Below are 12,096 nucleotides of genomic sequence, written 5' to 3' on the forward strand. Positions count from 1 at the left end.
TTTTTTGGTGAATAAGTTACTTACACTGATAAACAATATGTTTACACCTAGACATACAAATACATTCACTAAGTGTATGTTATACCAACCTCTAAACAATGTTCTATAATATATAACAGTTTAAGTCAATAGCATAATGATTTGAAAAATACATGGAGTCTTTGATCTCAAGAGCATCTCTGTGACCTTTCAAGGAAGTCAGCCTCTACTCAAAGGCCCAAGAAGCTTGAATGTCAAACAGTAGGTACCCTTTAGCCTCCTTTGCACCTTAGGTTTAGTTTCAGCTTTGTCAAGGCCTTGCCACATAGACATATGTGTATTATGTACCTGCTTTTCCTTTTTTTCCCAAAGGAATCAAGATGGCTAATTTAATTCATCCTCCAGGCAGGAGATCCTTGTAGAAACACCCAGGAATCAGATTAGAGCCCAGGTGGGAGCAAGAAGAAAAAGAAGAAACAGTGCAGAAAATGTGTCAGAATTTATCACATGGATCCTCCAGAGTGTCTCTTCACTTGCTCTCACTGGCATAAAACCTTCCCATGAAGTTCTGACCCATCTTACTGCATAGTGACACCATTGAGTAGCAAGACAGTGGAAAAAATAAGAACATAGGATACTTACACTTTCTGTGGAATACACTTTCTGATAATCTTAGTTTTCTAATTAAATTAGTTACAATAAAAATTTCAAGATTCTGTAATGAATTATAAATGGAAAGAAAAAGAGCCTTTAAGCATCAGCCTACCCACGGGGTGCAGATCTGGTCTGCAAGTAGTGGGCGGTAGGTGCCCGTGGTGGGCGGGGCCGCGTCTTAGCTCCACCCCAACCCGCTCCGCCCCGCCCCTCGGCCCAGTGGGCCCCAGGTTCCTGTGAATCCCCGCGCCCCGGCTGCCCTGTGGACTCTGGCTGCCTGGTCTCCACCCCTACCTGATTTCCACTACTGAGAGCGGGATGTGAGTGCGGGCCTCTCTCCGCTTCGGGGCCGGAGTAGCGGGGCCCCAGCAATTCACAGATCCCCTGGGGGAGGAAGAGAGCCTGGGCGTGGAGAAACGGGGCCCGCAGGCTCCGCGCGGCAGGGCCCGCACGGCCCTAGCGCTGGAAGTGCACCCTGGGCTCAGCGCGGCCGGAGATGGGCCGCGGCGCTCAGGGGACTCTTGCGCCTTAGCATGCAAAGTCCGCGGCCTGGGGAGGCCCGGCGCTGGCCAGCGCCTACCGGAGAACCCGGTGTTCGGGGTTCAGCCCTGGGCCGCGGGGAGCCTCCTGGGCCTGGCGGTCGCGCACCTGGGTAGGCGGTGCCCAGGATCGCCAACCTCACGAAGCCGGGAGTGTCGGGCCTTCGGCCCAGGGGAGGGTGACACGCTTAGAAAATCCGCAGCGCCCAGTGGGGGAGAGGAACCGGGTCACGGTTCCGCGCTCTGAATCGAATGCCCAGAGGAAAAGGGCACGCTTCAGAGCCGCTGAGGATTCAAGGAGAAGCTGCTAGGTCGGGTGGGAAAAGGTAACTTGATTTCCGAGTAAAGCAGGAGGTTGTGAGAAGGGGTACCTAATAGCTCCTGTTCCGGCTCTGGCTGCTCCGTTCTTGTCTTGTGTTTTGGGCTCACTATAACCGGGGGCGTGGAGGAAGTGCAGTTGTATTCGTTTTGCAGTGCCAGATCCTCAGGGAGACCTAGCATACCGACCATTAATGTTGCGCTTGGATGATGATCCACAATTTTTGCTTACCCTTGGTGTTTTTGTGTCTGCCTCTATAAACCAAAGAGAGAATCAAATAGAAGAAATGCGGGATTAAAATATAGCGATTTTTGGTTACAGTGTCCAACAAACAATTTGCTAGACAATTTTTTATATATGTTTGTTGATTTAATGCTCACAACCACAAACTTAAGTGGAATTGTCATTCTGTTTCACACTCGGAACTCAGATTAAATCATTTGCCAAATTACATGCTAAATGGTGGCATGGGGGTTGGAATTCAGGTCTGTGTATGATTTCAGAGCACAGGTTTATGGCTTAATGTAAAGAACATTACTTCTTGGGATAAGACAAATACCTAGGTTTTGAATCTGTGCTGTGTGTTAGCTGTCTGACCTTGGGCAGATTACTTAACCTTTTAAGGCCTGTTTCTGCATTTGTAAGATAGAAAATACATCCTGTCGTAGGGTTTTTATGTGGATTAAATAAGATCATATTTGTAATACACTTAACAAAGTGCCTGGCACACAGTTAGTGGTAAACATAGCTACACGTATCTTCCTGTCGTTAATTGGGGTCAGCAAACTTCAGTTACCCGCCAGAGCCAAACAAAACTGTAGGCCTAGAGCATAGGTAGAGCGAAGCAAGAAAGGATAAGGAGAACTGAGAACAGATGACATATATGGTGGCAATTATCGTGAAACCCATAGATTAATCTGTGGTATCTTTTTTGCCCACTTTTTTGCCTTTCTGATATTTTCTTCAAAGGCGGTTCCTTCTGGCTGATGTTTTGGAAAAATGCATCCCACTCTGGGCTGAAAAAATTCAAAGAGGCAAGTTTTGGGGACTGGACTATGTGGAGACTCTCAGGATGTGAGGGCGAGCTGAATTTTAGCACTCCTCAAACTGAAAGGTGCTTGTCACAAACCTTCCAATGAAGTGTGCAGTTCTCTTGTAGGATATCTTCTTTTAGATCTAGCCCCTGAAGAATGGAGCAGGAGAGGTGTTTTCAGGATGGGAGAAACCAAAGGATTCTTTGTATTTTAAGGTTTGCTTAATGACTGGACACCTCTTTTACTTTCACCTATAACTGTATACACTTTATAGACAACGGTCTTGATTTCCACATAAATTTAAGGCAATTTAAGTATTACACATTTTCAATTTTTTTTTTAATATATCCTTTCCAATGCTGTCACTGAGGTCCTGAATATTTCCTTTGCGTATCTGTTCAGATAACCTGTTCATACTGGATCCTAGCTCCTATCAATGCTTGGTATGGCTTTAGACGTAGTTTTCCTTGCCCTCCTTCTTTTTTGGTACTATTGCTATGTTTTGGGTTTTGTTTTTTTTTTTCCTACTATAGAGTTCTTTTTCCTCCTTTTTCAAAATTTGCTTTAGTCAGTGATTTATTACGCTAGAAACCTGTAGCAAAACTGAGAAGGTTAGTGTTGGATATGAAATATGACTAAGTAACATTTTGACCTTCAAAGATCTATAATGAACCACCACTGATCATCAAAAGCATAGTCTCTGAGGTGGATCTTTTAGCAAGGATGAGTGACACTATCATTGGTGGTACTCAACAAGTTTGAGGAGTCCAAACTTGGACATTCCTTTAATGTACCCACTATTACCTTTATGCTATAGGTTAGCTTCCTTCTCACCAATGTTTTCCCTTCATGTTCACTTATGTTATAAGGATTGCTAGTCAGTTTAAAGTCCAACAAACAATTAAGGAGGATATTTGGTAGAAGATTTGTTGAAAGATTGGCTAAGAAGGAGGTTTAAATGAACACCTAAAGCTATCATAGATTTTATTTAACTACGTTATTTAAGTTTCTGATATGATAATCAAAACCAGATGTTATATATACATTTGGTAAGTTTATGATAACTATATTTAAGTTGATTATGCTGGCTTAAATTTGAAGAAGCTCGTGGAGGAGTATTGGGATTCTTTTGGAGATGCTGTTTATTCTTTTAGTATATAACAGCTTATCAGTGTGCAATCATATTTTTTTTGCAGTCATATTTAAAAAAACATTAAAATCAGTGTAATGGTCAAATTTACCAATATAAATTAGATGGGTAGATATTAATACAGTTTCCCAATGAAAAATAGAAGGAAATACTACATATTCATTTTAGCAAATCATTTTGAAATATCCTCTTACCAAGTGAATGTATTCTGTCTGGTTCCTGTGAAAATTACCAAAGCACAGCATAGTTGTAACGTGCATTGCCATTAGGCTACTTCAATTTTCTGAGCCTTAGTTTACCATGCCTCTAGACTCTATGGTGATAGTACATGTTAAAATAGATATCTGCAACTGTAAAGAGAAACTTATTGGTCACATTTTCATCTGTTTAGGGGTCAGGATGTTTTAAAAAGAAGTGAAAATCAAAGTATTTACTGATTGTGTTGTTAAATGCTTCTTTCTCCCCTTCCCTGCTTAATTTTTCTTTAGCACTTACTACCATCTAGCATACTATATATTTTACTTATTTTTTTTTTACTTTAGTGATACATTTTATTTAACCAAATATATTTAAACTATCATTTTAATATGTGATCAATCTAAAAAGTTATTGAGAGATCTCACATATCTTTTTCATACCAATCTTTGGAATCTAGTGTGTATTTTATTCACTTGATCTCAGAGGCACCACATTTCAAATGCTCAGTAGCCTACCATACTGGTCAAACCAAATTCCTTCATTAATGTCCAGACCATCTATAAAATTCTAACATCTAACAAGTGCAGCTCTATACTTCTAACACTCTGAGGTTCTAGTGTGACATTCTAGAATCCTGTGTTTCAAATAGTCTGTGCCTAATACTGTAGGATCCCTTGAGTCAAATAGCCTATGATTCCAATGTTCTAAGAGTCTGTGATTCCAGCACTTCATATTCTTTGACCTAGATCAAGGGTCAGCAAACTCCAGCCTGTGGGCCAGATCCAGCCCACTGCTTGTTTTATAAAGTTTTATTGGAACACGGCTATGCCCATTTAATTTGTGGCCACTTTCATTCTCCCAGGGCAGAGTGAGTAGTTGTAACAGACACCATGAATGACCTCTTGACCAGCCCAAACTAACATATTATTCTTTGTTCCTTTACTGAAAAAGTTTACTGACCCTTGATGTAGATCTTCAAAGATTCTAAGTTAAATGGTGGTTTTACAGATGTTTATTTGATTGTTATACTTTATAACTCACACATATGTTACACACAGTCTTTTCTGATATGATATATGTTGTTCAAAGGAGACTGGTTTCCTCATCTTAGGCATTTACCATTTCAAGCTTCTATAATTCCATTAGGTTGATTACTTATTTTTTTTATTTTTATTTTTTTTTTTAAGTAGGTTCCATGCCCAACATGGGGCTTGAACTCGTGACCCTGAGGTCAAGAGTCCCATGCTCTACCGATTCATCCAGCCAGGCTCCCTCCCCGTTTACTTAACTTTTTTATTGTCTGTCTTCCTATAGTGTAACCTCATCAATGCAGGGTATTTGTTTTGTTCATTGTTCTCCCAACACCTTAGAACAGTACCTGACACACAGTAAATGTCCTATAAATATGTGTTTAGTGAGTGAATAGTGTTTTTAACTGTTCTTGGTTGGGAAACAGAAAGGGGCTTGCCGGAAAGTTAAAACCAACCTGCAGTGTATGTGCTAAGTAACCAGAAACGAATATTCTTGTAATCAGGAAATGTATAAACATTTCAACAATCCTTGCTCAACATAAAAATTTTTACTTTTTTTTAAATGTTTATTTATATTGAGAGAGAGAGAGAAAGAGAGAGAGAGAGAGAGGCAGAGCATGAGAGGCAGAGGGGCAGAGAGAGGGAGATACAGAATCCAAAGCAGGCTCCAGGCTCTGAGCTGTCAGCACAGAGCCCGTGACCTGAGCCGAAGTCAGACGTTTAATTGCTTAATCTCCTGAGCCACCCAGACACCCTCTCTCCGTTTTTGTTTTGTTTTGTTTTTTAAGATTTTATTTTTAAGTTATCTCTATACCCAACGTGGGGCTCGAACTCACAGCTCTGAGATCAAGAGTCACATGCTCTAGTGACTGAGTCAGCCAGTTGCCCCTGCTCGACATACAAACTTAAATCTTGAGAAGGAAGTAGTTGTAGTTGTTCCAGCTTTAAACTGAAAGAATTGTTGTGTCATTGGGTCTCCTGGTGGCTCAGTTGGTTGAGCATCCAACTTTGGCTAAGGTCATGATCTCACAGTTCGTGGGTTTGAGCCCCACATGGGGCTGTGGGCTGATAGCTCTGAGCCTGGAGCCTGCTTTGGATTTTGTGTCTCCCTCTCTCTCTCTCTCTCCCTAGCTCCTCCCCCTCTCAATAATGAACATTAAAAAAAAAAAAAAAGTTATGGGCTGATTGGATTTAAAAAAAAAAGAAAGAAAGAATTGTCATGTCATTGTTCACTATGAACTAGAAAGGAGCACATAAGTGACAAAATGTGAAATGCCTGTCTTGCTCAATTAAATGTTGTATGTGCCCAGCTAAGAAGAGTAGGAAGGGAGCCGAGTTTTAGAAAGCCTGCTTTTAGAGTTGGGCATCATAGTTGGATAGTAGGGAAAGGAGAGAAGTTCTGATGGCCAGCCCAACATCTAGGAGATTCCATTAGGTGGGGAGTTCTTCAAGCTCTCTGAACACCAAGGGGCATCAGTCTCAGCAGGTCAATGTGCCTTTATATAAAATCCAAACTGCCTGCTTCACAGCTGGCCAGAGGCTTCACTGAACCCTTATAATTTTAACATTTTCAACTGAGCATCCTGGAATTTTCTGCTAGGGAATGTAGTTCTGATTTTTATCAATACAATTTTTGGTAAAAGGTGATTCACTTAGTAGATATTTACTTTGTAACTAACTTTGCCAAGATGCGTGTTTCATAAAGTGAGGCAATATTGAGATGTTGTAACTGCTTCTGACTTTTATTAACACCTCATTCAGTGCACCTACTATGAACTGTTCATTTGACAGGCTTGACAATATAATCAGTGACATTTCCAAAATGTATATAAAGTAGCCAAGGGATTGGTAAAGCAGTATAACCTGAAACACATGTGAAGTAAACTCTGTAGCCTGCTGTGAATCATAAAACAGATTAATATAATCTTAGGAATTTTCTAGAGAAATCAAGGAAGGGGCCTTAGTTAATTGCTCACTTTTTAGCAATAAGGACAGGGTTAAAACAGCATATACTTTCTGTGTTTAAAGTAAGAGTGATCAAGTGTGAACACTTTTATATTTTATATCTTTCTGCACTTCTGCATCTTCAGGTATCAGCAATAGTATTGCTATCGGGATTTTATTTAGGATAATTCAAGAATCTGGAAATTCATTAAAAAAAATGGTGGTCAAAAGCTGATTGCTTTTGCTGCTGTGATATGAGCTGGGAGTGAGATTCCATGGATGGTTGTAAAACTCACTTCCTTATTATCTTGCATGTACCTAATAGGTTGGGCCCTGTGTTTTGTTGATGTGCATTACTTTTTCAAGTCACTCGGGGACAGGAAATTTAATAACAGTTCCAAGCAAAGGTACCTAACTGGTGGGAAAGTATCTAAATATATGTTTTTTCAGAAACAGCTTTTTTGGTAGTGGGAGATGGAAGTTGAATTTGGAAAATTTTGTTCTTTTCCTTCCATTTCCCTTTTAGGTTCTGATAATTTTTCTGCTATTTTCTACTTTTTTATTTTTCTATGCCTTTAGTACGACTTCCCCAACAAGTTCTGTATTCACTAAATTAAATTAGTCATAGAACATTAACTAGAAGAGGCTTTAGAAGTTACTGAAAGTGATTGGCTCAACTCTTAGAATTAACACTCGAAAAATCCAAGCCTAGAGAAGTTACAGCGCTTGCACACAGTGGTATACTGACACAGAACTACTTCCGCCTTCTCCAGCTCCCAGTCCAGTGACCCTCCTGTTGGTCCTTTTTTCACATTGAAAAGAAAACATGCCCTTTTCTCTGTTTATGTGCTTTAGTGCTTGACCTAATTCTAATTCTCTATCCCCATTTCTAGTGTTCCATTGCAGGGTTTAAAAACAAATGTGGGCATCACTTTCTTAATAAATACAGGGCAAGCTTACTGTACAATTCCTTTAATGTAAGTTTTTCACTTGATATTCAGTATGTATATTCCTGAGAATTAATGTTGCTGCATTAATTCAGAAAGCACTGAGATCCTGTGTCCCCCATGTAGATCTGTGTGTGTGGAGACTTTAGCAAGAAGAAAATGCTTTCTTCACCTTAAGTAATTCACAACGTAATGGGCTGTCTGGAAAAGGACCTTCTGTGATGTAAACACAAACCATTCCGGTTCTTCCACTATTTGGCCGTTACTGTTTATTCTGGTTGTCTTTGTTTAAGAAAGATAATCATACTTGTAGGCTAAATATTAATCTTCTAATTTTAAGATTGTGTTCATTAATTTGTGTTAGACTGAATATTTACATTTGATATACTAACTAAAAAGCTATTGGGAAATTAATTAGAGACTATTGCTGTTATACTAAGTAATGATTAATTGCAGGCTTTAGTGCTCCCAGGGCATCTGGCACGAGAGCAGACAGATCTGGGATCTTATGCTGGCCTTGTTACTTATCAGCTTGTTTATCTTGGGCAAGTAATTTAAACTTTTGGGGATTTTTTTTTTCTAATACACACTATGTGTTGTTTGGAAGTTAACAATGTGCTGAATATTGTTAACATATTCTGGGGCAATCCAGATATTATAGTTACGATGTATCACGTAGTTACGATGTATTGACCTCTTGCCATATAGTAGTAATCCTTGTCCTGTCCAATTTACCAGGGTTTTTTCATAAAATTGAGAATATATTATTTGGAAGCATTTTGAAAAATTTGTAGAAAGCAAAAACCAGAATTTATCCAACTGTATGTACTTATTAACTCTCTCTCCTCTCCCACTCTCTATCCAAAATCCAGTAGCAAGTGGCAACATGAATACACATTCTTTTGTAACAGAACATAGTTTTAAGCCTTGGTAAAAGTAGAAATCTATAGATTTCTTCTCCAGCTCTGAGGGCACTTTGACTGCTTCCTGTCTGCACCATGCGGGTTTATCATGTTGTGTATTTCTGTGTATATATAGATAGCTAGGCATTCTGCTTTTGCGTTGCATTCTTCCCTTACCCCATTTAGAACACATAGAAGATATTCAGTGAATAATTGTTGAATGAATGGATCTCCCCAGTATGATTATAATGAGCTCCAAGTTCTTCTTTTGCTGTATCAAGTCCCCGCTGTCCTTAACATGAGAGTGGGTGCACAATAACCTCTTGATGTAAACACTTGTTGATTTGACCTGGGATCTCCAAGAGGTGTAGCAGCTCTTAGACTTATTGCCATATTACCCTTCTCCCACTTTTGGGGGGTGTGGGTTGAGAGGGACACTTATAACTGTTCTGAGCCACACAATTGGAGAAACACTGCATGGGCTGTGTACTGCTGATGTTGCTGGGCCCCATTCCAGCTGCCCCAAGGTTACCCTGCTTGCTTTCATTGTAGGTCATCCAGGATGCAATATGTATACCATTTAGTGAATCATCGTATTAGAACCAGAAGGGACCTTTGAGAACTTTGTAATGTTGCCAGCCTTCTCATTTGGTAGCTAAAGAGTGAAGTGTACTAAAGACATTGGTGGGTGGGCATTGACTTCTCCCTCCCCATTGTTACAGGACAAATAATGAGTCACTGCCACTGGCTCTGTCCCCTCTCCCCCATACACCAACTAGGCAGTTATTCAGGTAAACAAACTCTTCTGAGAGGATTTAGGAAAATTAACACTTATCTATAATAAAGCCTGATTGCTTGGCAAATTAATTTTGTGTAAATCCTAGGCATTCTTTTATTATTCTTCTAAGAACTTCTTTATTTTTTTTAAACTTTATTTTAAAAAATATTCATTTATTTTGAGAGGGAGGGAGGAGACAATCCCAAGCATGCTGACAGCACAGAGGCCGATGCAGGGCTCAAACCCACAAACTGTGAGATCATGACCTGAGCCAAAATCAAGAGTCTGATGCTTAACTGACTGAATCACCTAGGAGCCCTTAAGAAGTTCTTTATAAACAAGGATGAGAAAGGTGTTTTATGTCTTAATATTGAATAATAAGCCATTGATGCTTAGACAGTCAATTAAAATATTTGAGCAGTCAATAAAATAATTGCTACCATTCATAGAATATTTCAAAATGCTGAGTGTCCTACAAACCAAAATTGTCTGGTAATTTTTTATCCCCACTTTATAGATGAAGGCATTGAGGTTCAGACATAATTTGGTAAAGCTGACACACCCAAATTAACAAGAGGAAGCAAATTTGAACCAAGCATACTGACTCCAAAGCTACAGCTATTTCTGCCATGAAAAACCTGTGCCAGATATCCTGCTTCAGGATGAAGAGGAAGCAGTAAAACATGGGTGTCTGTCTTCAGCTCACAGTAGATAAAAAGGGTGATGAGCCATGCATACAAGTAACAATAGTGAAAGAAAAAAGTGTCAGTACATAACTACTTTAGTCGGTAGTTATGTACTTTAGGTGGGTATCAGCAACAGCTTTATGGAGAAAGTGTCATTTGAAATGGATCTTAAAGAACTTAGATGGGCAGGCTGGGGGCAGATGTAGACAAGGCCATGAATTCCAGGTGTAGCTAATTGAACTAGGCCCTGGATAGTCAGTAATGATTTTTTTTAAAAATGTCAGAAGTGAGGAGCGCCTAGGTGGTTAAGTCGGCTAAGCATCTGACTCTTGGTTTCAGCTCAGGTCATGATCCCACGGTTCATGGGACTGAGCCCCACGTCAGGCTCCATGCTGACAGTGTGGAACCTGCTTGGGATTCTCTGTCTCCCCCTCTCTCTGTCCCTCCCCCACTTGCACTCTCTTTCTCTCTTTCAAAATAAATAATTGATTCAGGAAAGTTAGGGTGACCAGGAGAATGGTTGATGGGTTTAGTGTTTTTGGGGGTTATTTGCACTTAGAAACCAAACGATTCTCTGGTAAAGAATCTGTATAATAGAGAAGCTGTTGTCCACTCCTAGGGGCTGTTTCTGTCTTTTCTATCATCCTACTTTTTGGGTAGTAAAATACAAAAATTACTCGTTAGTTGTACACACACATTCTTCTGCCTGGTCACTTATCCCAGCCAAATCTCCTATTTCCCATCCTCAAAGGGTACAAAACATTTGCTTTATTTTCTTCCATCATAAAAGAATATCTTATTGCTCTTTTTAAAATTGTGTATCATGTGCTGGATAATGACATAGAAAGGAAATGAAAAGAGCATCTTCATGAATGTTGCTATTAACAAGGTTCCAGACCTGATTGTTTATGTAGTTTCTTCCATTTGTCATTCAGTCATAATGAGTTTCTAGATAAAAATGAGGCTGCATTCAGAGTCTTTTTCATGGGGGAATGCTGCTAATAGAGGAAATTTGTGTCCCAACAGCAATTAAGTTATGTAACTGTCAACAATTTACTACATAATCAGGTGTGTCTGGCATGTTGGTTTTGTAGCTCTTGTATGAGCATTGTTAGGGAAAAAAATAATGCTCCTCTGTTGTGTTGTGTCTCTTTGCTGTGAGACTAACTTCACACACAGATATGGTCTGTATTTTCTGTGTCCCCATCCTTGGAAATTTGAGGGCTTTCTGGTTACACTACATGTTCTTCAGAAGCTTTAGAAATCCTTGTTCATTCTAAGTCTGTCCACAGGGTACTGCATTATCCTGGGTACTGCTGACATACAATTTACAAGACTCTAAACTACCTTATGCAAAAGGAAAAATTATATAAGTAATATTTATTCCATAGATTCTATGTTAGATATGAAGAGCAAGATGGCTGGCACATTCCAGATTTATAAGTTTCCTTGGGGTATCTCCATTTTCACTAATGAGAAAATCTAGGCTCAAAACATTTAAGTAATTTATATGCGGTCATGCAGCTATCACCAGATGCAGGATTCAACCCAGGTATGCATTCCTTCAAATTTGATCTTGTTCCTATACTGTAGTTATCTGTTACTATTAGTGCAGCAGGAATTCAAATGAGGGACTTGGTGTAGGTTGGAATAATTAGGGAAATCATCTCAGAATAGAATAGTAAAAAAATATAAAACATGGGATACACTGGAGGAGATCAGAATCTGGGGGGAGGTAGTTCTAAAATTAATAATAATAATAATAATAATAATAATAATAATAAAAGCAACTTTTGAACACTTACTATGTACTAGGCACTGTTTAAATATATTCATTCATTCAGTCCCCACAACAACTATATGAGGAAGGGACAGTTATTATTTTCATTTTGTAGATGAAGAAACTGAGAAGTTATATGCAGGTTAAGGCTCTTG

At 39.4% G+C, this 12,096-nt stretch overlaps 1 protein-coding gene across 5 annotated transcripts in view; it reads left to right on the forward strand.

Moving 5' to 3' along the window:
* The first annotated feature begins 819 nt into the window (after positions 1-819).
* CPNE3 (copine 3) overlaps positions 820-12,096 on the forward strand; it is a 48,393-nt gene continuing 37,116 nt past the window's right edge. For 2 of the 5 annotated variants that reach the window (XM_060610846.3, XM_060610850.3), the window contains exon 1: positions 820-953. The gene's annotated coding sequence lies outside the window, so the exon portion shown is untranslated. Of the gene's footprint in view, positions 954-1,283; positions 1,499-2,665; positions 2,741-9,992; positions 10,183-12,096 lie in introns of those variants that run through there. The other 3 variants (XM_060610848.3, XM_060610849.3, XM_060610847.3) reach the window with 3 other exon arrangements.

This window comes from Panthera onca, chromosome F2 (assembly GCF_046562875.1).
Source record: "Panthera onca isolate mPanOnc1 chromosome F2, mPanOnc1 haplotype 2, whole genome shotgun sequence".
In the NCBI taxonomy this organism is placed as follows: domain Eukaryota; kingdom Metazoa; phylum Chordata; class Mammalia; order Carnivora; family Felidae; genus Panthera; species Panthera onca.